Genomic DNA, 25,441 nt, shown 5'->3' with positions numbered 1-25,441 from the left:
TAGAAGATTCACTCTTCTTGGACTTAAGTCGGCATTGTCCATTTTGTATTCAATCCCGATGCAATTTCTGTACTTCATGGACAAAGTGAAGGTCAAACGGATGCAAAAAACCTGCACTGGTGTGTCTGAAACTAATACTGGTCTCCCATGACCCGCTCAAAGAACAAATTATAAATAGATTCACTCTTCTTCTACTTCAGTCGGCATTGTGCATTTTGTATTCAATTCCGATACAATTTCTGTATTTCATCGTCAATGTGACGGTTCAAGGGATACAGAAAACCTGCATTGGTGCATCGGATTCTAATACTGGCCTCCCTGTAGCCGCTCAAACCACAAACTCTTAGAAGGTTCACTTTCCTTGTACTTAAGTCGGCATTGTCCATTTTGTATTCCATCCCGATTCAATTCCTGTATATCATGGTCAATGTGAAGGTCCGGGGGATACAGTAAATCTGCACTGGTGCATCGGAATCTAATACTGGTCTCCCAGGAGTCGCCCAAAGCACAAAATTTTAGAAGATTCACTCATCTCGTCTTTATGTTGGAATTGTCCCTCTTGTATTCAATCCCGATGCAATATGTGTCTTTTATGGTCAATGTGAAGGTCTAAGGGATACAGTAAACCTGCACTCGTGCATCGGAATTTAATATAGGTCTCCCAGGAGATGTTCAAAGCACAAACTCTAAGAAGATTCACACTTCTTGTACTTAAGTCGACATTTTGCCTTTAATATTCAATCCCGATGGAATATCTCTGTTTCATGCTCAATGTGAAGGTCCAAGGGATACAGTAAACCTGCACTGGTGCATCAGAATCAAATACTCGACTCCCCGGAGCCGCTCTAAGCACAAAGTCGTACAAGACTCTCTCTTCTGGTACTTAAGTCGGCATTGTGCCTTTTGTATTCAATCCCGATGCATTATCTGTGTTTCATGGTCAATGTGAAGGTGATAGGGATACAGAAACAATGCACTGCTGCATCGGAATCTAATACAGGTCTCCCATGAGCCGCTGAAAGGACAACCTCTTAGAAGATTAAGTCTGCTTGTACTTAAGGCCCCATTGTGCCTTTATTATTCAATCCCAATGCAATTTCTATGTTTCATGGTCAATGTGAGGGTCCAAGGGATACTGAAAACCTGCACTGCTGCATCGTAATCAAATACTGGTGTCCCAGGAGCCGTTCAAAGCACAAACCCTTAGAAGATTCACTCTTCTTGTAATTAAGCCGGATTTGTGCCTTTTGTATTCAACCCCAATGCAATTTCTGTGCTTCATGGTCAATGTGAAAGTCCAAGGGATACAGTAAACCTGCACTGGTGCATCGGAATCTAATACTGGTCTCCCAAGGAGCCGCTCAAAACACAAAATCTTAGAAGATTCACTCTTCTTGTACTTATGTCGCCATTGTGCCTTTTGTATTCAATCACGATGCAATTTCTATGTTTCATGGTCGATGTAAAGGTCCAAGGGATACGTTAAATATGCACTGATGCATGGAAATCTATTACTGGTATCCCAAAAGCCGCTCAAAGCACAAATTCTCAGAAGATTCACTCTTCTTGTACTTAAGCCGGCATTGTCCCTTTTGATTTCAATCCCGATGCAATATCTGTCTTTCATGGTCAATGTGAAAGTCCAAGGGATACTGTAAACCTGCACTACTGCATTGGAATCAAATACTGGTCTCCCAGGAGCCGCTCAAAGCACAATCTCTTAGAAGATTCACTCTTCTTGTACTTCAGTCGGCATTGTGCATTTTGTATTCAATCCGAATGCAATATCTGTGTTTCATGGTCAATGTGATGGTCCAAGAGTTACAGTAAACCTGCACTGGTGCATCGGAATCTAATACTGGTCTCCCTGGACCCGCCCAAAACACAAAATCTTGGGAGAATCACTCATCTTGAACATAGGTCGTCATTGTGCCTTATGTGTTCAATCCTGATGCAATTTCTGTGTTTCAATGTCAATGTGAAGGTCCATGGGATACAGTAAACGTGCACTGGTGCATCAGAATCTAATACTGATCTCTCAGGAGCCGCTCAAAGCACAAACTCGTAGAAGACTCACTCTTCTTATACTTAAGTCGGCATTGTGCGTTTTGTATTCAATCCCGATGCAATATCTGCGTTTCATGGTCAATGGGAAGGTGCAAGGGATACAGTAAACCCGCACTGGTGCATCGGAATCTAATACTGGTCTCCTAGGAGTAGCTCAAAACACAAACTCTTAGAAAATTCTCTCTTCTTGTACTTAAGTCGGCATTGTCCCTTCTGTATTCAATCCCGATGCAATTTCCGTGTTTCATGGTCAAAATGAATGTCAAACGTATACAGAAAACCTGCACTGGTGCGTCGGATTCTAATACTGGTCTCTCATGAGCCGCTCAAAGCACAAATTCTTCGAAGAGTCACTCTTATTGTACCTAAGTCGGCATTGTGCATATTGTATTCAATCCCGATGCGATATCTGTGTTTCATGGTCAATTTGAAGGTCCAAGGGATACAGTAAGCCTGCACTGGTTCATCGGAATCTAATACTGGTCTCCCAGGAGCCGCTCAAACCACAAACTCTTAGAAAACTCACTCTTCTTGTAATTAAGTCGGCTTTGTGCTTTTTGTACTCAAACCCGATGCTATTTCTGTGCTTCATGGTCAATGTGAAAGTCGAAGGGATACAGTAAACCTGCACTGGTGCATCGGAATGTAATACTGGTCCCACAATTAGCCGCTCAAAGCAAGAACTCTTAGAAGATTCACTCTTCTTGTATTTAAGTCGCCATTGTGCCTTTTGTATTCAATCCCGATGAAATTTCTTTGTTTCATGGTCGATGTGAAGGTCCAGCGGATAAGTGAAACCTGCACTGGTGCATCGGAATCTAATACTGGTTTCCCAGGAGCCGCTCAAAGCACAAACTAACAGAAGATTCACTCTTCTTGTACTTAAGTCGGCATTGTCCCTTTTGGTTTCAATCCCGATGCAATTTCCGTCTTTCGTGGTCAATGTGAAGGTCCAAGGGATACAGTAAACCTGGACTGGTGCATCGGAATCTAATACTGGTCTCCCAGGAGCCGCTCGAAGCACAAACTCTTAGAAGATTAACTCTTCTTGTACTTCTGTCGGCATTGTGCATTTTGTATTCAATCCCGATGCAATTTCTGTGTTTCATCGTCAATGTGACTGTTCAAGGGATACAGAAAACCTGCACTGGTGCATCGGGATCTAATACTTGTCTCCCTGGACCCACTCAAACACAAACTCTTAGAAGATTCATTTTTCTAGTACATAAGGCGGCATTGTCCCTTTCTTATTCCATCCCGATCCAATTTCTGTGTTTCATGGTCAATGTGATGGTCCAAGGGATACAGTAAACCTGCACTGGTGCATCGGAATCTAATACTGAACTCCCAGGAGCCGCTCAATACACAAACTCTTGGAAGATTCACTCTTCTTGTACTTAAGTCGGCGTTGTCCTTTTCGTAATCAATCCCGATGCAATTTCTGTGTTTCATGGTCAATGTGAAGGACAAACACATACAGAAAACCTGCACTGGTGTGTCTGAATCTAATACTGGTCTCCCATGACCCGCTCAAAGCACAAATTATAAACAGATTCACTCTTCTTGTACCTCAGTCGGCATTGTGCATTTTGTATTCAATCCCGATGCAATTTCTGTATTTCATCGTCAATGTGACGGGTCAAGGGATACAGAAAACCTGCAATGGTGCATCGGAATCTAATACTGGTCTCCCTGTAGCCGCTCAAACCACAAACTCTTAGAAGTGTCACTTTTCCTGTACTTAAGTCGGCATTGTCCATTTTGTATTCCATCCAGATGCAATTTCTGTGTTTCATGGTCAATGTGAAGGTCCAGGGGATACAGTAAACCTGCACTGGTGCATCGGAATCTAATACTGGTCTCCCAGGAGTCGCTCATATCACAAAATCTTAGAAGATTCACTCATCTTGTATTTAAGTTGGAATTGTCCCTCTTGTATTTAATCCCGATGCAGTATCTGTGTTTTATGGTCAATGTGAAGGTCTAAGAGATACAGTAAACCTGCACTCGTGCATCTGAATATAATACTGGTCTCCCTGGAGCCGCGCAAAGCACAAACTCTAAGAAGATTCACACTTCTTGTACTTAAGTCGACATTTTGCCTTTAATATTCAATCCCGATGCAATATCTTTTTTTCATGCTCAATGTGAAGGTCCAAGGGATACAGTAAACCTGCACTGGTGCATCAGAATCAAATACTCGCCTCCCAGGAGCCGCTCTAAGCTCAAAGTCGTAGAAGACTCTCTCTTCTAGTACTTAAGTCGGCATTGTGCCTTTTGTATTCAATCCCGATGCAATATCTGTGTTTCATGGTCAATGTGAAGGTGATAGGGATACAGAAACAATACACTGCTCCATCGAAATCTAATTCTGGTCTCCCATGAGCCGCTGAAAGCATAACCTCTTAGAAGGTTCAGTCTTCTTGTACTTAAGTCGGCATTGTGCCTTTTTTATTCAATCCCGATGCAATTTCTGTGTTTCATGGTCAATGTGAGGGTCCAAGGGATACTGAAAACCCGCACTGCTGCATCGTAATCAAATACTGGTGTCCCAGGAGCCGCTCAAAGCACAAACCCTTAGAAGATTCACTCTTCTTGTAATTAAGCCGGATTTGTGCCTTTTGTCTTCAACCCCAATGCAATTTCTGTGCTTCATGGTCAATGTGCAAGTCCAAGGGATACAATAAACCTGCACTGGTGCATCGGAATCTAATACTGGTCTCCCAAGGAGCCGCTCAAAACACAAAATCTTAGAAGATTCACTCTTCTTGTACTTATGTCGCCATTGTGCCTTTTGTATTCAATCACGATGCAATTTCTATGTTTCATGGTCGATGTGAAGGTCCAAGGGATACGTTAAATATGCACTGATGCATGGAAATCTATTACTGGTATCCCAAAAGCCGCTCAAAGCACAAATTCTCAGAAGATTCACTCTTCTTGTACTTAAGCCGGCATTGTCCCTTTTGATTTCAATCCCGATGCAATATCTGTCTTTCATGGTCAATGTGAAAGTCCAAGGGATACTGTAAACCTGCACTACTGCATTGCAATCAAATACTGGTCTCCCAGGAGCCGCTCAAAGCACAATCTCTTAGAAGATTCACTCTTCTTGTACTTCAGTCGGCATTGTGCATTTTGTATTCAATCCGAATGCAATTTCTGTGTTTCATGGTCAATGTGATGGTCCAAGGGTTACAGTAAACCTGCACTGGTGCATCGGAATCTAATACTGGTCTCCCTGGACCCGCTCAAAACACAAAATCTTGGGAGAATCACTCATCTTGAACATAGGTCGTCATTGTGCCTTATGTGTTCAATCCTGATGCAATTTCTGTGTTTCAATGTCAATGGGAAGGTCCATGGGATACAGTAAACGTGCACTGGTGCATCAGAATCTAATACTGATCTCTCAGGAGCCGCTCAAAGCACAAACTCGTAGGAGACTCACTCTTCTTATATTTAAGTCGGCATTGTGCGTTTTGTATTCAATCCCGATGCAATATCTGTGTTTCATGGTCAATGTGGAGGTGCAAGGGATACAGTAAATCTGCACTGGTGCATCGGAATCTGAAAGCACAAACTCTTAGAAGACTCACTCTTCTTGTATGTAAGTCGGCATTGTGCCTTTTATATTTAATCCCGATGCGATTTCTGTGTTTCATGGTCAATGTGAAGGTCCAAGGGATACAGTAAACCTGCACTGGTGCATTGGAATCTAATACAGGTCTCCTAGGAGCTGCTTAAACCACAAACTCTTAGAAAATTCACTCTTCTTGTACTTAAGTCGGCATTGTCCCTTCTGTATTCAATCCCGATGCAATTTCCGCGTTTCATGTTCAAAGTGAAGGTAAACGTATACAGAAAACCTGCACTAGTGCGCCGGATTCTAATACTGGTCTCTCATGATCCGCTCAAAGCACAAATTCTTAGTAGATTCACTCTTCTTGTACCTAAGTCGGCATTGTGCATTTTGTATTCAATCCCGATGCAATTTTTGTACTTCATGGTCAAAGTGAAGGTCAAACGTATGCAGAAAACCTGCACTGGTGTGTCTGAATCTAGTACTGGTCTCCCATGACCCGCTCAAAGCACAAATTATAAATAGATTCACTCTTCTTGTACTTCAGTCGGCATTGTGCATTTTGTATTCAATCCCGATGCAATATCTGTATTTCATCGTCAATTTGACGGTTCAAGGGATACAGAAAACTGCCATTGGTGCATCGAAATAATACTGGTCTCCCTGTAGCCGCTCAAACCACAAACTCTTAGAAGATTCACTTTTTTTGTACTTAAGTCGGCATTGTCCATTTTGTATTCCATCCCGATGGATTTTCTGTGTGTCATGGTCAATGTGAAGGTCCAAGGGATACAGTAAATTTGCACTGGTGCATCGGAATCTAATACTGGTCTCCCAGGAGTCGCTCAAAGCACAAAATCTTAGAAGATTCACTCATCTTGTCTTTAAGTCGGAATTGTCCCTCTTGTGTTCAATCCCGATGCAATATCTGTGTTTTATGGCCAATGTGAAGGTCCGAGGAATACAGTAAACATGCACTCGTGCATCGGAATTTAATACTGGTCTCCCAGGTACCGCTCAAAGCACAAAGTCGTAGAAGACTCTCTCTTCTAGTACTTAAGTCGGCATTGTGCCTTTTGTATTCAATCCCGATGCAATATCTGTGTTTCATGGTCAATGTGAAGGTGATAGGGATACAGAAACAATGCACTGCTGCATCGGAATCTAATACTGGTCTCCCATGAGCCGCTGAAAGCACAACCCCTTAGAAGATTCAGGTTTCTTGTACTTAAGTCGGCATTGTGCCTTTGTTATTCAATCCCGATGTAATTTCTGTGTTTCATGGTCAATGTGAGGGTCCAAGGGATACTGAAAACCTGCACTGCTGCATCGTAATCAAATACTGGTGTCCCAGGAGCCGCTCAAAGCACAAACTCTTAGAAGATACACTCTTCTTGTAATTAAGCCGGATTTGTGCCTTTTGTATTCAACCCCAATGCAATTTCTGTGTTTCATGGTCAATGTGAAAGTCAAAGGGATACAGTAAACCTGCACTGGTGCATCGGAATCTAATACTGATCTCTCAGGAGCCGCTCAAAGCACAAACTCGTAGAAGACTCACTCTTCTTTTACCTAAGTCGGCATTGTCCCTTCTGTATTCAATCCCGATGCAATTTCCGTGTTTCACGGTCAAAGTGAAGGTCAAACGGATACAGAAAACCTGCACTGGTGCGTCGGAATCTAATACTGGTCTCTCATGAGCCGCTCACAGCACAAATTCTTAGAAGATTAACTCTTCTTGTACCTAAGTCCGCATTGTGCATTTTGTATTCAATCCCGTTGCGATATCTGTGTTTCATGGTCAATTTGAAGGTCCAAGGGATACAGTAAGCCTGCACTGGTTCATCGGAATCTAATACTGGTCTCCCAGGAGCCGCTCAAACCACAAACTCTTAGAAAACTCACTCTTCTTGTAATTAAGTCGGCTTTGTGCTTTTTGTATTCAAACCCGATGCTATTTCTGTGCTTCATGGTCAATGTGAAAGTCGAAGGGATACAGTAAACCTGCACTGGTGCATCGGAATATAATACTGGTCCCACAATTAGCCGCTCAAAGCAAGAACTCTTAGAAGATTCACTCTTCTTGTACTTAAGTCGCCATTGTGCCTTTTGTATTCAATCCCGATGCAATTTCTTTGTTTCATGGTCGATGTGAAGGTCCAGCGGATAAGTGGAACCTGCACTGGTGCATCGGAATCTAATACTGGTATCCCAGGAGCCGCTCAAAGCACAAACTAACAGAAGATTCACTCTTCTTGTACTTAAGTCGGCATTGTCCCTTTTGGTTTCAATCCCGATGCAATTTCCGTCTTTCGTGGTCAATGTGAAGGTCCAAGGGATACAGTAAACCTGGACTGGTGCATCGGAATCTAATACTGGTCTCCCAGAAGCCGCTCGAAGCACAAACTCTTAGAAGATTAACTCTTCTTGTACTTCTGTCGGCATTGTGCATTTTGTATTCAATCCCGATGCAATTTCTGTGTTTCATCGTCAATGTGACTGTTCAAGGGATACAGAAAACCTGCACTGGTGCATCGGGATCTAATACTGGTCTCCCTGGACCCACTCAAAGCACAATCTCTTAGAAGATTCATTTTTCTAGTACATAAGGCGGCATTGTCCCTTTCTTATTCCATCCCGATCCAATTTCTGTGTTTCATGGTTAATGTGATGGTCCAAGGGATACAGTAAACCTGCACTGGTGCATCGGAATCTAATACTGAACTCCCAGGAGCCGCTCAATACACAAACTCTTGGAAGATTCACTCTTCTTGTACTTAAGTCGGCGTTGTCCTTTTCGTAATCAATCCCGATGCAATTTCTGTGTTTCATGGTCAATGTGAAGGACAAACACATACAGAAAACCTGCACTGGTGCATCTGAATCTAATACTGGTCTCCCATGGCCCGCTCAAAGTAAAAACTCTTAGAAGATTCACTCTTCTTGTAGTTAAGTCGTCATTGTGTCTTTAGTATTCAATCCCGATGCAATTACTATACTACATGATCAAAGTGAAGGTCAAAGGGATGCAGAAAACCTGCTCTGGTGTGTCTGAATCTAATACTGGTCTCCCATGACCCGCTCAAAGCACAAATTATAAACAGATTCACTCTTCTTGTACCTCAGTCGGCATTGTGCATTTTGTATTCAATCCCGATGCAATTTCTGTATTTCATCGTCAATGTGACGGTTAAAGGGATACAGAAAACCTGCAATGGTGCATCGGAATCTAATACTGGTCTCCCTGTAGCCGCTCAAACCACAAACTCTTAGAAGATTCACTTTTCCTGTACTTAAGTCGGCATTGTCCATTTTGTATTCCATCCCGATGCAATTTCTGTGTTTCATGGTCAATGTGAAGGTCCAGGGGATACAGTAAACCTGCACTGGTGCATCGGAATCTAATACTGGTCTCCCAGGAGTCGCTCATATCACAAAATCTTAGAAGATTCACTCATCTTGTATTTAAGTTGGAATTGTCCCTCTTGTATTTAATCCCGATGCAGTATCTGTGTTTTATGGTCAATGTGAAGGTCTTAGAGATACAGTAAACCTGCACTCGTGCATCTGAATTTAATACTGGTCTCCCTGGAGCTGCGCAAAGCACAAACTCTAAGAAGATTCACTCTTCTTGTACTTAAGTCGACATTTTGCCTTTAATATTCAATCCCGATGCAATATCTTTTTTTCATGCTCAATGTGAAGGTCCAAGGGATACAGTAAACCTGCACTGGTGCATCAGAATCAAATACTCGTCTCCCAGGAGCCGCTCTAAGGTCAAAGGCGTAGAAGACTCTCTCTTCTAGTACTTAAGTCGGCATTGTGCCTTTTGTATTCAATCCCGATGCAATTTCTGTGTTTCATGGTCAATGTGAGGGTCCAAGGGATACTGAAAACCTGCACTGCTGCATCGTAATCAAATACTGGTGTCCCAGGAGCCGCTCAAAGCACAAACCCTTAGAAGATTCACTCTTCTTGTAATTAAGCCGGATTTGTGCCTTTTGTCTTCAACCCCAATGCAATTTCTGTGCTTCATGGTCAATGTGCAAGTCCAAGGGATACAATAAACCTGCACTGGTGCATCGGAATCTAATACTGGTCACCCTGGACCCGCTCAAAACACAAAATCTTGGGAGATTCACTCATCTTGCACTTAGGTCGTCATTGTGCCTTTTGTGTTCAATCCTGATGCAATTTCTGTGTTTCATTGTCGATGTGAAGGTCCATGGGATACAGTAAACGTGCACTGGTGCTTCGGAATGTAATACTGATCTCTCAGGAGCCGCTCAAAGCACAAACTCGTAGGAGACTCACTCTTCTTTCATTTAAGTCGGCATTGTGCGTTTTGTATTCAATCCCGATGCAATATCTGTGTTTCATGGTCAATGTGGAGGTGCAAGGGATACAGTAAACCTGCACTGGTGCATCGGAATCTCAAAGCACAAACTCTTAGAAGACTCACTCTTCTTGTATGTAAGTCGGCATTGTGCCTTTTATATTTAATCCCGATTCGATTTCTGTGTTTCATGGTCAATGTGATGGTCCAAGGGATACAGTAAACCTGCACTGGTGCATTGGAATCTAATACAGGTCTCCTAGGAGCCGCTCAAACCACAAACTCTTAGAAAATTCACTCTTCTTGTACTTAAGTCGGCATTGTCCCTTCTGTATTCAATCCCGATGCAATTTCCGTGTTTCATGGTCAAAGTGAAGGTCAAACGTATACAGAAAACCTGCACTAGTGCGCCGGATTCTAATACTGGTCTCTCATGATCCGCTCAAAGCACAAATTATAAATAGATTCACTCTTCTTGTACCTACGTCGGCATTGTGCATTTTGTATTCAATCCCGATGCAATTTTTGTACTTCATGGTCAAAGTGAAGGTCAAACGTATGCAGAAAACCTGCACTGGTGTGTCTGAATCTAGTACTGGTCTCCCATGACCCGCTCAAAGCACAAATTATAAATAGATTCACTCTTCTTGTACTTCAGTCGGCATTGTGCATTTTGTATTCAATCCCGATGCAATATCAGTATTTCATCGTCAATTTGACGGTTCAAGGGATACAGAAAACTGCCATTGGTGCATCGAAATAATACTGGTCTCCCTGTAGCCGCTCAAACCACAAACTCTTAAAAGATTCACTTTTTTTGTACTTAAGTCGGCATTGTCCATTTTGTATTCCATCCCGATGCAATTTCTGTGTGTCATGGTCAATGTGAAGGTCCAAGGGATACAGTAAATTTGCACTGGTGCATCGGAATCTAATACTGGTCTCCCAGGAGTCGCTCAAAGCACAAAATCTTAGAAGATTCACTCATCTTGTCTTTAAGTCGGAATTGTCCCTCTTGTATTCAATCCCGATGCAATGTCTGTGTTTTATGGCCAATGTGAAGGTCCAAGGAATACAGTAAACCTGCACTCGTGCATCGGAATTTAATACTGGTCTCCCAGGTACCGCTCAAAGCACAAAGTCGTAGAAGACTCTCTCTTCTAGTACTTAAGTCGGCATTGTGCCTTTTGTATTCAATCCCGATGCAATATCTGTGTTTCATGGTCAATGTGAAGGATCAATGGATACAGTAAACCTGCACTGGTGCATCAGAATCAAATACTCGTCTCCCAGGAGCCGCTCTAAGCACAAGGTCGTAGAAGACTCTCTCTTCTAGTACTTAAGTCGGCATTGTGCCTTTTGTATTCAATCCCGATGCAATATCTGTGTTTCATGGTCAATGTGAAGGTGATAGGGATACAGAAACAATGCACTGCTGCATCGGAATCTAATACTGGTCTCCCATGAGCCGCTGAAAGCACAACCCCTTAGAAGATTCAGGTTTCTTGTACTTAAGTCGGCATTGTTCCTTTGTTATTCAATCCCGATGTAATTTCTGCGTTTCATGGTCAATGTGAGGGTCCAAGGGATACTGAAATCCTGCAATGCTGCATCGTAATCAAATACTGGTGTCCCAGGAGCCGCTCAAAGCACAAACTCTTAGAAGATACACTCTTCTTGTAATTAAGCCGGATTTGTGCCTTTTGTATCCAACCCCAATGCAATTTCTGTGTTTCATGGTCAATGTGAAAGTCAAAGGGATACAGTAAACCTGCACTGGTGCATCGGAATCTAATACTGGTCTCCCAAGGAGCCGCTCAAAACACAAAATCTTAGAAGATTCACTCTTCTTGTACTTATGTCGCCATTGTGCCTTTTGTATTCAATCCCGATGCAATTTCTATGTTTCATAGTCGATGTGAAGGTCCAAGGGATACGTTAAATAACCCTGGTGCATCGTAATCTATTACTGGTATCCCAAAAGCCGCTCAAAGCACAAATTCTCAGAAGATTCACTCTTCTTGTACTTAAGCCCGCATTGTCCATTTTGATTTCAATTCGGATGAAATATCTGTCTTTCATGGTCAATGTAAAAGTCCAAGGGATACTGTACACCTGCACTGCTGCGTCGGAATCAAATACTGGTCTCCCAGGAGCCGCTCAAAGCACAATCTCTTAGAAGATTCACTCTTCTTGTACTTCAGTCGGCATTGTGCATTTTGTATTCAATCCGAATGCAATTTCTGTGTTTCATGGTCAATGTGATGGTCCAAGGGTTACAGTAAACCTTCACTGGTGCATCGGAATCTAATACTGGTCTCTCAGGAGCCGCTCAAAGCACAAACTCAAAGAAGACTCACTCTTCTTATACTCAAGTCGGCATTGTGCGTTTTGTATTCAATCCCGATGCAATATCTGTGTTGCATGGTCAATGTGAAGGTGCAAGGGATACAGTAAACCTGCACTGGTGCATCGGAATCTAATATTCGTCTCCCATGAGCCGCTCAAAGCAGAAACTCTTACAATATTCACTCTTCTTGTACTTAAGTAGGCATTGTGCCTTTTCTATTTAATCCCGATGCGATTTCTGTGTTTCATGGTCAATGTGAAGGTCCAAGGGATGCAGTAAACCTGCACAGCTGCATAGGAATCAAATTCTGGTCTCCCAGGAGCCGCTCAAAGCACAAACACTTAGAAGATTCACTCTACTTGAAAGTAAGCCGGATTTGTGCCTTTTGTATTCAACCCCAATGCAATCTCTGTGCTTCATGGTCAATGTGAAAGTCCAAGGGTTACAGTAAGCCTGCACTGGTTCATCGGAAACTAATACTGGTCTCCCAGGGCCGCTCAAACCACAAACTCTTAAAAACCCACTCTTCTTGTAATTAAGTCAGCTTTGTGGTTTTTGTATTCAAACCCGATGCTATTTCTGTGCTTCATGGTCAATGTGAAAGTGGAAGGGATACAGTAAACCTGCACTGATGCATCGGAATCTAATACTGGTCTCCCAGGAGCCGCTCGAAGCACAAACTCTTAGAAGATTAACTCTTCTTGTACTTCTGACGGCATTGTGCATTTTGTATTCAATCCCGATGCAATTTCTGTGTTTCATCGTCAATGTGACTGTTCAAGGGATACAGAAAACCTGCACTGGTGCATCGGGATCTAATACTGGTCTCCCTGGACCCACTCAAAGCACAATCTCTTAGAAGATTCATTTTTCTAGTACATAAGGCGGCATTGTCCCTTTCTTATTCCATCCCGATCCAATTTCTGTGTTTCATGGTCAATGTGATGGTCCAAGGGATACAGTAAACCTGCACTGGTGCATCGGAATCTAATACTGAACTCCCAGGAGCCGCTGAATACACAAACTCTTGGAAGCATTGTCCATTTTGTATTCCATCCCGATGCAATTTCTGTGTTTCATGGTCAATGTGAAGGTCCAGGGGATACAGTAAACCTGCACTGGTGCATCGGAATCTAATACTGGTCTCGCAGGAGTCGCTCATATCACAAAATCTTAGAAGATTCACTCATCTTGTATTTAAGTTGGAATTGTCCCTCTTGTATTTAATCCCGATGCAGTATCTGTGTTTTATGGTCAATGTGAAGGTCTAAGAGATACAGTAAACCTGCACTCGTGCATCTGAATTTAATACTGGTCTCCCTGGAGCCGCGCAAAGCACAAACTCTAAAAAGATTCACACCTCTTGTACTTAAGTCGACATTTTGCCTTTAATATTCAATCCCGATGCAATATCTTTTTTTCATGCTCAATGTGAAGGTCCATGCGTTGCATGGTCCATGTGAAGGTCCCGGGGATAAGTGAATCCTGCACTGGTGCATCGGAATCTAATACTGGTATCCCAGGAGCCGCTCAAAGCAGAAACCCTCAGAAGATTCACTCTTCTTGTACTTAAGTCGGCCTTGTGCCTTTTGTATTCAAGCCCGATGCAATTTCTTTGTAACATGGTCAATGTGAAGGTCCAAGGGCTACAGTAAACCTGCACTGGTGCCTCGGAATCTAAAACTGGTCTCCCAGGAGCCGCTCAAAGCACAAACTCTTAGAAGATTCACTCTTCTTGTAATTAACCGGATTTGTGCCTTTTGTATTCAACCCCAATGCGATTTCTGTTCTTCATGGTCAATGTGAAAGTCCAAGGGATACAGCAAACTTGCACTGGTGCATCGGAATCTAATACTGGTCTCCCAAGGAGCCGCTCAAAACACAAAATCTTAGGAGTTTCACTCTTCTTGTACTTATGTCGCCATTGTGCCTTTTGTATTTCATCCCGATGCAATATCTGTCTTTCATGGTCGATGTGAAGGTCCAAGGGATACGTTAAATATGCACTGGTGCATCGGAATCTAATACTGGTATCCCAAAAGCCACTCAAATCACTAATTCTCAGAAGATTCACTCTTCTTGTACTTAAGTCGGCATTGTCCCTTTTGATTTCAATCCCGATGGAATATCTGTCTTTCATGGTCAATGTGAAAGTCCAAGGGATACTGTAAACCTGCACTGCTGCATTGGAATCAAATACTGGTCTCCCAGGAGCCGCTCAAAGCACAATCTCTTAGAAGATTCACTCTTCTTGTACATCAGTCGGCATTGTGCATTTTGTTTTCAATCCGAATGCAATTTCTGTGTTTCATGGTCAATGTGATGGTCCAAGGGTTACAGTAAACCTGCACTGATGCATCGGAATCTAATACTGGTCTCCCTGGACCCGCTCAAAATACAAAATCTTGCGAGATTCACTCAAATGGCTCTGAGCACTATGGGACTTAGAACTACTTAAACCTAACTAACCTAAGGACATCACACACACCCATGCCCGAGGCGGGATTCGAACCTGCGACCGTAGCAGTCCTGCGGTTCCGGACTGCAGCGCCAGAACCGCTAGACCAACGCGGCCGGCCGGGAGATTCACTCATCTTGTACTTAGGTCGTCATTGCGCCATTTGTATTCAATCCTGATGTAATTTCTGTGTTTCATTGTCAACTTGAAGGTCCATGGGATACAGTAAACATGCAATGGTGCATCGGAATCTAATACCGATCTCCCAGGAGCCGCTCAAAGCATAAACTCTTAGAAGAATCACTCTTCTCTTAAATAAGTGGGCAATGTGCTTTTTGTATTTAAATTCCGAAGCAATTTCTTTCTTTTATGCTCAATGTGAAGGTCCAAGGGATACAGCAAACCTGCACTGGTGCATCGGAATCTAATACTCGTCTCCCAGGAGCCGCTCAAAGCACAAACTCGTAGAAGACTCACACTTCTTGTACTTAAGTCGATATTGTGCGTTTTGTATTCAATCCCGATGCAATATCTGTGTTTCATGGTCAATGTGAAGGTGCAAGGGATACAGTAAACCTGCACTGGTGCATCGGAATCTAATACTGGTCTCCCATGAGCCGCTCAAAGCACAAACTCTTAGAAGATTCACTCTTCTTGTACTTAAGTCGGTATTGTGCCTTTTCTATTTAATCCCGATGTGATTTCTGTGTTTCACGGTCAATGTGAAGGTCCAAGGGATACAGTAAACCTGCACTGGTGCATTGGAATCTAATACAGGTCTCCTAGGAGCCGCTCAAAACACAAACTCTTAGAAAATTCACTCTTCTTTTACCTAAGTCGGCATTGTCCCTTCTGTATTGAATCCCGATGCAATTTCCGTGTTTCACGGTCAAAGTGAAGGTCAAACGGATACAGAAAACCTGCACTGGTGCGTCGGAATCTAATACTGGTCTCTCATGAGCCGCTCAAAGCACAAATTCTTAGAAGATTCACTCTTCTTGTACCTAAGTCCGCATTGTGCATTTTGTATTCAATCCCGATGCGATATCTGTGTTTGATGGTCAATGTGAAGGTCCAAGGGATACAGTAAACCTGCACTGGTGCATCGGAATCTAATACTGGTCTCCCAGGAGCCGCTCAAACCACAACATCTTAGTAAATTCAGTCTTCTTGTTATTAAGTCGGCTTTGTGCTTTTTGTATTCTAACCCGATGCAATTTCTGTGTTTCATGGTCAATGTGAAAGTCGAAGGGACACAGTAAGCCTGCACTGGTGCATCGGAATCTAATACTGGTCTCACAATTATCCGCTCAAAGCAAAAACTCTTAGAAGATTCACTCTTCTTGTACTTAAGTCGCCATTGTGCCTTTTGTATTCAATCCCGATGCAATTTCTATGTTTCATGGTCGATGTGAAGGACAAACACATACAGAAAACCTGCACTGGTGCATCTGAATCTAATACTGGTCTCCCATGGCCCGCTCAAAGTAAAAACTCTTAGAAGATTCACTCTTCTTGTAGTTAAGTCGTCATTGTGCCTTTAGTATTCAATCCCGATGCAATTTCTGTGTTTCATGGTCAATGTGAGGGTCCAAGGGATACTGAAAACCTGCACTGCTGCATCGTAATCAAATACTGGTGTCCCAGGAGCCGCTCAAAGCACAAACCCTTAGAAGATTCACTCTTCTTGTAATTAAGCCGGATTTGTGCCTTTTGTCTTCAACCCCAATGCAATTTCTGTGCTTCATGGTCAATGTGCAAGTCCAAGGGATACAATAAACCTGCACTGGTGCATCGGAATCTAATACTGGTCTCCCAAGGAGCCGCTCAAAACACAAAATCTTAGAAGATTCACTCTTCTTGAACTTATGTCGCCATTGTGCCTTTTGTATTCAATTACGATGCAATTTCTATGTTTCATGGTCGATGTGAAGGTCCAAGGGATACGTTAAATATGCACTGGTGCATCGAAATCTATTACTGGTAACCCAAAAGCCGCTCAAAGCACAAATTCTCAGAAGATTCACTCTTCTTGTACATAAGCCGGCATTGTCCCTTTTGATTTCAATCCCGATGCAATATCTGTTTTTCATGGTCAATGTGAAAGTCCAAGGGATACTGTAAACCTGCACTGCTGCATCTGAATGAAATACTAGTCACCCAGGAGCCACTCAAAGCACAATCTCTTAGAAGATTCACTCTTCTTGTACTTCAGTCGGCATTGTGCATTTTGTATTCAATCCGAATGCAATTTCTGTGTTTCATGGTGAATGTGATGGTCCAAGGGTTACAGTAAACCTGCACTGGTGCATCGGGATCTAATACTGGTCACCCTGGACCCGCTCAAAACACAAAATCTTGGGAGATTCACTCATCTTGTACTTAGGTCGTCATTGTGCCTTTTGTGTTCAATCCTGATGCAATTTCTGTGTTTCATTGTCAATGTGAAGGTCCATGGGATACAGTAAACGTGCACTGGTGCTTCGGAATCTAATACTGATCTCTCAGGAGCCGCTCAAAGCACAAACTCGTAGAGACTCACTCTTCTTATATTTAAGTCGGCATTGTCCCTTCTGTATTCAATCCCGATGCAATTTCCGTGTTTCATGGTCAAAGTGAAGGTCAAACGTATACAGAAAACCTGCACTAGTGCGCCGGATTCTAATACTGGTCTCTCATGATCCGCTCAAAGCACAAATTATAAATAGATTCACTCTTCTTGTACCTAAGTCGGCATTGTGCATTTTGTATTCAATCCCGATGCAATTTTTGTACTTCATGGTCAAAGTGAAGGTCAAACGTATGCAGAAAACCTGCACTGATGTGTCTGAATCTAGTACTGGTCTCCCATGACCCGCTCAAAGCACAAATTATAAATAGATTCACTCTTCTTGTACTTCAGTCGGCATTGTGCATTTTGTATTCAATCCCGATGCAATATCTGTATTTCATCGTCAATTTGACGGTTCAAGGGATACAGAAAACTGCCATTGGTGCATCGAAATAATACTGGTCTCCCTGTAGCCGCTCAAACCACAAACTCTTAAAAGATTCACTTTTTTTGAACTTAAGTCGGCATTGTCCATTTTGTATTCCATCCCGATGCAATTTCTGTGTGTCATGGTCAATGTGAAGGTCCAAGGGATACAGTAAATTTGCACTGGTGCATCGGAATCTAATACTGGTCTCCCAGGAGTCGCTCAAAGCACAAAATCTTAGAAGATTCACTCATCTTGTCTTTAAGTCGGAATTGTCCCTCTTGTATTCAATCCCGATGCAATGTCTGTGTTTTATGGCCAATGTGAAGGTCCAAGGAATACAGTAAACCTGCACTCGTGCATCGGAATTTAATACTGGTCTCCCAGGTACCGCTCAAAGCACAAAGTCGTAGAAGACTCTCTCTTCTAGTACTTAAGTCGGCATTGTGCCTTTTGTATTCAATCCCGATGCAATATCTGTGTTTCATGGTCAATGTGAAGGATCAATGGATACAGTAAACCTGCACTGGTGCATCAGAATCAAATACTTGTCTCCCAGGAGCCGCTCTAAGCACAAGGTCGTAGAAGACTCTCTCTTCTAGTACTTAAGTCGGCATTGTGCCTTTTGTATTCAATCCCGATGCAATATCTGTGTTTCATGGTCAATGTGAAGGTGATAGGGATACAGAAACAATGCACTGCTGCATCGGAATCTAATACTGGTCTCCCATGAGCCGCTGAAAGCACAACCCCTTAGAAGATTCAGGTTTCTTGTACTTAAGTCGGCATTGTGCCTTTGTTATTCAATCCCGATGTAATTTCTGTGTTTCATGGTCAATGTGAGGGTCCAAGGGATACTGAAAACCTGCAATGCTGCATCGTAATCAAATACTGGTGTCCCAGGAGCCGCTCAAAGCACAAACTCTTAGAAGATACACTCTTCTTGTAATTAAGCCGGATTTGTGCCTTTTGTATCCAACCCCAATGCAATTTCTGTGTTTCATGGTCAATGTGATGGTCCAAGGGTTACAGTAAACCTTCACTGGTGCATCGGAATCTAATACTGGTCTCTCAGGAGCCGCTCAAAGCACAAACTCAAAGAAGACTCACTCTTCTTATACTCAAGTCGGCATGGTGCGTTTTGTATTCAATCCCGATGCAATATCTGTGTTGCATGGTCAATGTGAAGGTGCAAGGGATACAGTAAACCTGCACTGGTGCATCGGAATCTAATATTCGTCTCCCATGAGCCGCTCAAAGCAGAAACTCTTACAATATTCACTCTTCTTGTACTTAAGTAGGCATTGTGCCTTTTCTATTTAATCCCGATGCGATTTCTGTGTTTCATGGTCAATGTGAAGGTCCAAGGGATGCAGTAAACCTGCACAGCTGCATAGGAATCAAATTCTGGTCTCCCAGGAGCCGCTCAAAGCACAAACACTTAGAAGATTCACTCTACTTGTAAGTAAGCCGGATTTGTGCCTTTTGTATTCAACCCCAATGCAATCTCTGTGCTTCATGGTCAATGTGAAAGTCCAAGGGTTACAGTAAGCCTGCACTGGTTCATCGGAATCTAATACTGGTCTCCCAGGAGCCGCTCAAACCACAAACTCTTAAAAAAACACTCTTCTTGTAATTAAGTCAGCTTTGTGCTTTTTGTATTCAAACCCGATGCTATTTCTGTGCTTCATGGTCAATGTGAAAGTCGAAGGGATACAGTAAACCTGCACTGATGCATCGGAATATAATACTGGTCCCACAATTAGCCGCTCAAAGCAAGAACTCTTAGAAGATTCACTCTTCTTGCACGTAAGTCGCCATTGTGCCTTTTGTATTCGATCCCGATGCAATTTCTTTGTTTCATGGTCGATGTGAAGGTCCAGCGGATAAGTGGAACCTGCACTGGTGCATCGGAATCTAATACTGGTATCCCAGGAGCCGCTCAAAGCACAAACTAACAGAAGATTCACTATTCTTGTACTTAAGTCGGCATTGTCCCTTTTGGTTTCAATCCCGATGCAATTTCCGTCTTTCGTGGTCAATGTGAAGGTCCAAGGGATACAGTAAACCTGGACTGGTGCATCGGAATCTAATACTGGTCTCCCAGGAGCCGCTCGAAGCACAAACTCTTAGAAGATTAACTCTTCTTGTACTTCTGTCGGCATTGTGCATTTTGTATTCAATCCCGATGCAATTTCTGTGTTTCATCGTCAATGTGACTGTTCAAGGGATACAGAAAACCTGCACTGGTGCATCGGGATCTAATACTGGTCTCCCTGGACCCACTCAAAGCACAATCTCTTAGTAGATTCATTTTTCTAGTACATAAGGCGGCATTGTCCCTTTCTTATTCCATCCCGATCCAATTTCTGTGTTTCATGGTCAATGTGATGGTCCAAGGGATACAGTAAACCTGCACTGGTGCATCGGAATCTAATTCTGAACTCCCAGGAGCCGCTGAATACACAAACTCTTGGAAGATTCACTCTTCTTGTACTTAAGTCGGCGTTGTCCTTTTCGTAATCAATCCCGATGCAATTTCTGTGTTTCATGGTCAATGTGAAGGACAAACACATACAGAAAACCTGCACTGGTGCATCTGAATCTAATACTGGTCTCCCATGGCCCGCTCAAAGTAAAAACTCTTAGAAGATTCACTCTTCTTGTAGTTAAGTCGTCATTGTGCCTTTAGTATTCAATCCCGATGCAATTTCTATACTACATGGTCAAAGTGAAGGTCAAACGGATGCAGAAAACCTGCACTGGTGTGTCTGAATCTAATACTGGTCTCCCATGACATGCTCAAAGCACAAATTATAAACAGATTCACTCTTCTTGTACCTCAGTCGGCATTGTGCATTTTGTATTCAATCCCGATGCAATTTCTGTATTTCATCGTCAATGTGACGGTTCAAGGGATACAGAAAACCTGCAATGGTGCATCGGAATCTAATACTGGTCTCCCTGTAGCCGCTCAAAACACAAACTCTTAGAAGATTCACTTTTCCTGTACTTAAGTCGGCATTGTCCATTTTGTATTCCATCCCGATGCAATTTCTGTGTTTCATGGTCAATGTGAAGGTCCAGGGGATACAGTAAACCTGCACTGGTGCATCGGAATCTAATACTGGTCTCGCAGGAGTCGCTCATATCACAAAATCTTAGAAGATTCACTCATCTTGTATTTAAGTTGGAATTGTCCCTCTTGTATTTAATCCCGATGCAGTATCTGTGTTTTATGGTCAATGTGAAGGTCTAAGAGATACAGTAAACCTGCACTCGTGCATCTGAATTTAATACTGGTCTCCCTGGAGCCGCGCAAAGCACAAACTCTAAAAAGATTCACACCTCTTGTACTTAAGTCGACATTTTGCCTTTAATATTGAATCCCGATGCAATATCTTTTTTTCATGCTCAATGTGAAGGTCCATGCGTTGCATGGTCCATGTGAAGGTCCAGGGGATAAGTGAATCCTGCACTGGTGCATCGGAATCTAATACTGGTATCCCAGGAGCCGCTCAAAGCAGAAACCCTCAGAAGATTCACTCTTCTTGTACTCAAGTCGGCATTGTCCCTTTTGATTTATATCCCGATGCAAGTTCTGTCTTTCATGGTCAATGTGAAGGTTCAAGGGATGCAGTAAACCTGCACAGCTGCATAGGAATCATATACTGGTCTCCCAGGAGCCGCTCGAAGCACAAACTTTCAGATGATTCACTCTTCTTGTACTTAAGTCGGCCTTGTGCCTTTTGTATTCAACCCCGATGCAATTTCTTTGTAACATGGTCAATGTGAAGTTCCAAGGGCTACAGTAAACCTGCACTGGTGCCTCGGAATCTAATACTGGTCTCCCAGGAGCCGCTCAAAGCACAAACTCTTAGAAGATTCACTCTTCTTGTAATTAAGCCGGATTTGTGCCTTTTGTATTCAACCCCAATGCGATTTCTGTTCTTCATGGTCAATGTGAAAGTCCAAGGGATACAGCAAACTTGCACTGGTGCATCGGAATCTAATACTGGTCTCCCAAGGAGCCGCTCAAAACACAAAATCTTAGGAGTTTCACTCTTCTTGTACTTATGTCGTCATTGTGCCTTTTGTATTTCATCCCGATGCAATATCTGTCTTTCATGGTCAATGTGAAAGTCCAAGGGATACTGTAAACCTGCACTGCTGCATTGGAATCAAATACTGGTCTCTCAGGAGCCGCTCAAAGCACAATCTCTTAGAAGATTCACTCTTCTTGTACATCAGTCGGCATTGTGCATTTTGTATTCAATCCGAATGCAATTTCTGTGTTTCATGGTCAATGTGATGGTCCAAGGGTTACAGTAAACCTGCACTGATGCATCTTAATCTAATACTGGTCTCCCTGGACCCGCTCAAAATACAAAATCTTGCGAGATTCACTCAAATGGCTCTGAGCACTACGGGACTCAACATCTTAGGTCATAAGTCCCCTGGAACTTAGAACTACTTAAACCTAACTAACCTAAGGACATCACACACACCCATGCCCGAGGCGGGATTCGAACCTGCGACCGTAGCAGTCCTGCGGTTCCGGACTGCAGCGCCAGAACCGCTAGACCAACGCGGCCGGCCGGGAGATTCACTCATCTTGTACTTAGGTCGTCATTGCGCCATTTGTATTCAATCCTGATGTAATTTCTGTGTTTCATTGTCAACTTGAAGGTCCATGGGATACAGTAAACATGCAATGGTGCATCGGAATCTAATACCGATCTCCCAGGAGCCGCTCAAAGCATAAACTCTTAGAAGAATCACTCTTCTCTTAAATAAGTGGGCAATGTGCTTTTTGTATTTAAATTCCGAAGCAATTTCTTTCTTTTATGCTCAATGTGAAGGTCCAAGGGATACAGCAAACCTGCACTGGTGCATCGGAATCTAATACTCGTCTCCCAGGAGCCGCTCAAAGCACAAACTCGTAGAAGACTCACACTTCTTGTACTTAAGTCGATATTGTGCGTTTTGTATTCAATCCCGATGCAATATCTGTGTTTCATGGTCAATGTGAAGGTGCAAGGGATACAGTAAACCTGCACTGGTGCATCGGAATCTAATACTGGTCTCCCATGAGCCGCTCAAAGCACAAACTCTTAGAAGATTCACTCTTCTTGTACTTAAGTCGGCATTGTGCCTTTTCTATTTAATCCCGATGTGATTTCTGTGTTTCACGGTCAATGTGAAGGTCCAAGGGATACAGTAAACCTGCACTGGTGCATTGGAATCTAATACAGGTCTCCTAGGAGCCGCTCAAAACACAAATTCTTAGAAAATTCACTCTTCTTTTACCTAAGTCGGCATCGTCCCTTCTGTATTCAATCCCGATGCAATTTCCGTGTTTCACGGTCAAAGTGAAGGTCAAACGGATACAGAAAACCTGCACTGGTGCGTCGGAATCTAATACTGGTCTCTCATGAGCCGCTCAAAGCACAAATTCTTAGAAGATTCACTCTTCTTGTACCTAAGTCCGCATTGTGCATTTTGTATTCAATCCCGATGCGATATCTGTGTTTGATGGTCAATGTGAAGGTCCAAGGGATACAGTAAACCTGCACTGGTGCATCGGAATCTAATACTGGTCTCCCAGGAGCCGCTCAAACCACAACATCTTAGTAAATTCAGTCTTCTTGTTATTAAGTCGGCTTTGTGCTTTTTGTATTCTAACCCGATGCAATTTCTGTGTTTCATGGTCAATGTGAAAGTCGAAGGGACACAGTAAGCCTGCACTGGTGCATCGGAATCTAATACTGGTCTCACAATTATCCGCTCAAAGCAAAAACTCTTAGAAGATTCACTCTTCTTGTACTTAAGTCGCCATTGTGCCTTTTGTATTCAATCCCGATGCAATTTCTAAGTTTCATGGTCGATGTGAAGGTCCAGGGGATAAGTGAATCCTGCACTGGTGCATCGGAATCTAATACTGGTATCCCAGGAGCCGCTCAAAGCAGAAACTCTCAGAAGATTCACTCCTCTTGTACTCAAGTCGGCATTGTCCCTTTTGATTTATATCCTGATGCAAGTTCTGTCTTTCATGGTCAATGTGAAGGTTAAAGGGATGCAGTAAACCTGCACAGCTGCATAGGAATCATATAACGGTCTCCCAGGAGCCGCTCGAAGCACAAACTTTCAGATGATTCACTCTTCTTGTACTTAAGTCGGCCTTGTGCCTTTTGTATTCAACCCCGATGCAATTTCTTTGTAACATGGTCAATGTGAAGGTCCAAGGGATACAGTAAACCTGCACTGGTGCATCGGAATCTAATACTGGTCTCCCAGGAGCCGCTCAAAGCACAAACTCTTAGAAGATTCACTCTTCTTGTAATTAAGCCGGATTTGTGCCTTTTGTATTTCATCCCGATGCAATATCTGTCTTTCATGGTCGATGTGAAGGTCCAAGGGATACGTTAAATATGCACTGGTGCATCGGAATCTAATACTGGTATCCCAAAAGCCGCTCAAAGCACAAATTCTCAGAAGATTCACTCTTCTTTTACTTAAGTCGGCATTGTCCCTTTTGATTTCAATCCCGATGCAATATCTGTTTTTCATGGTCAATGTGAAAGTCCAAGGGATACTGTAAACCTGCACTGCTGCATCGGAATCAAATACTGGTCTCCCAGGAGCCGCTCAAATCACAATCTCTTAGAAGATTCACTCTTTTTGTGCATCAGTCGGCATTGTGCATTTTGTATTCAATCCGAATGCAATTTCTGTGTTTCATGGTCAATGTGATGGTCCAAGGGTTACAGTAAACCTGCACTGATGCATCGGAATCTAATACTGGTCTCCCTGGACCCGCTCAAAATACAAAATCTTGGGAGATTCACTCAAATGGCTCTGAGCACTATGGGACTCAACATCTTAGGTCATAAGTCCCCTGGAACTTAGAACTACTTAAACCTAACTAACCTAAGGACATCACACACACCCATCCCGAGGCGGGATTCGAACCTGCGACCGTAGCAGTCCCGCGGTTACGGACTGCAGCGCCAGAACCGCTAGACCAACGCGGCCGGCCGGGAGATTCACTCATCTTGTACTTAGGTCGTCATTGTGCCATTTGTATTCAATCCTGATGTAATTTCTTTGTTTCATTGTCAATGTGAAGGTCCATGGGATACAGTAAACATGCAATGGTGCATCGGAATCTAATACCGATCTCCCAGGAGCCGCTCAAAGCACAAACTCGTAGAAGACTCACTCTTCTTGAACGTAAGTCGACATTGTGCGTTTTGTATTCAATCCCGATGCAATATCTGTGTTTCATGGTCAATGTGAAGGTGCAAGGGATACAGTAAACCTGCACTGGTGCATCAGAATCTAATACTGGTCTCCCATGAGCCGCTCAAAGCACAAACTCTTAGAAGATTCACTCTTCTTGTACTTAAGTCGGCATTGTGGCTTTTCTATTTAATCCCGATGCGATTTCTATGTTTCACGGTCAATGTGAAGGTCCAAGGGATACAGTAAACCTGCACTGGTGCATTGGAATCTAATACAGGTCTCCTAGGAGCCGCTCAAACCACAAACTCTTAGAAAATTCACTCTTCTTGTACTTAAGTCGGCATTTTCTCTTCTGTATTCAATCCCGATGCAATTTCCGTGTTTCATGGTCAAAGTGAAGGTCAAACGGATACAGAGAACCTGC

Source organism: Schistocerca americana, chromosome 4 (assembly GCF_021461395.2).
Source record: "Schistocerca americana isolate TAMUIC-IGC-003095 chromosome 4, iqSchAmer2.1, whole genome shotgun sequence".
NCBI lineage: Eukaryota > Metazoa > Arthropoda > Insecta > Orthoptera > Acrididae > Schistocerca > Schistocerca americana.
Note: the sequence above shows the minus strand (reverse complement) of the source record.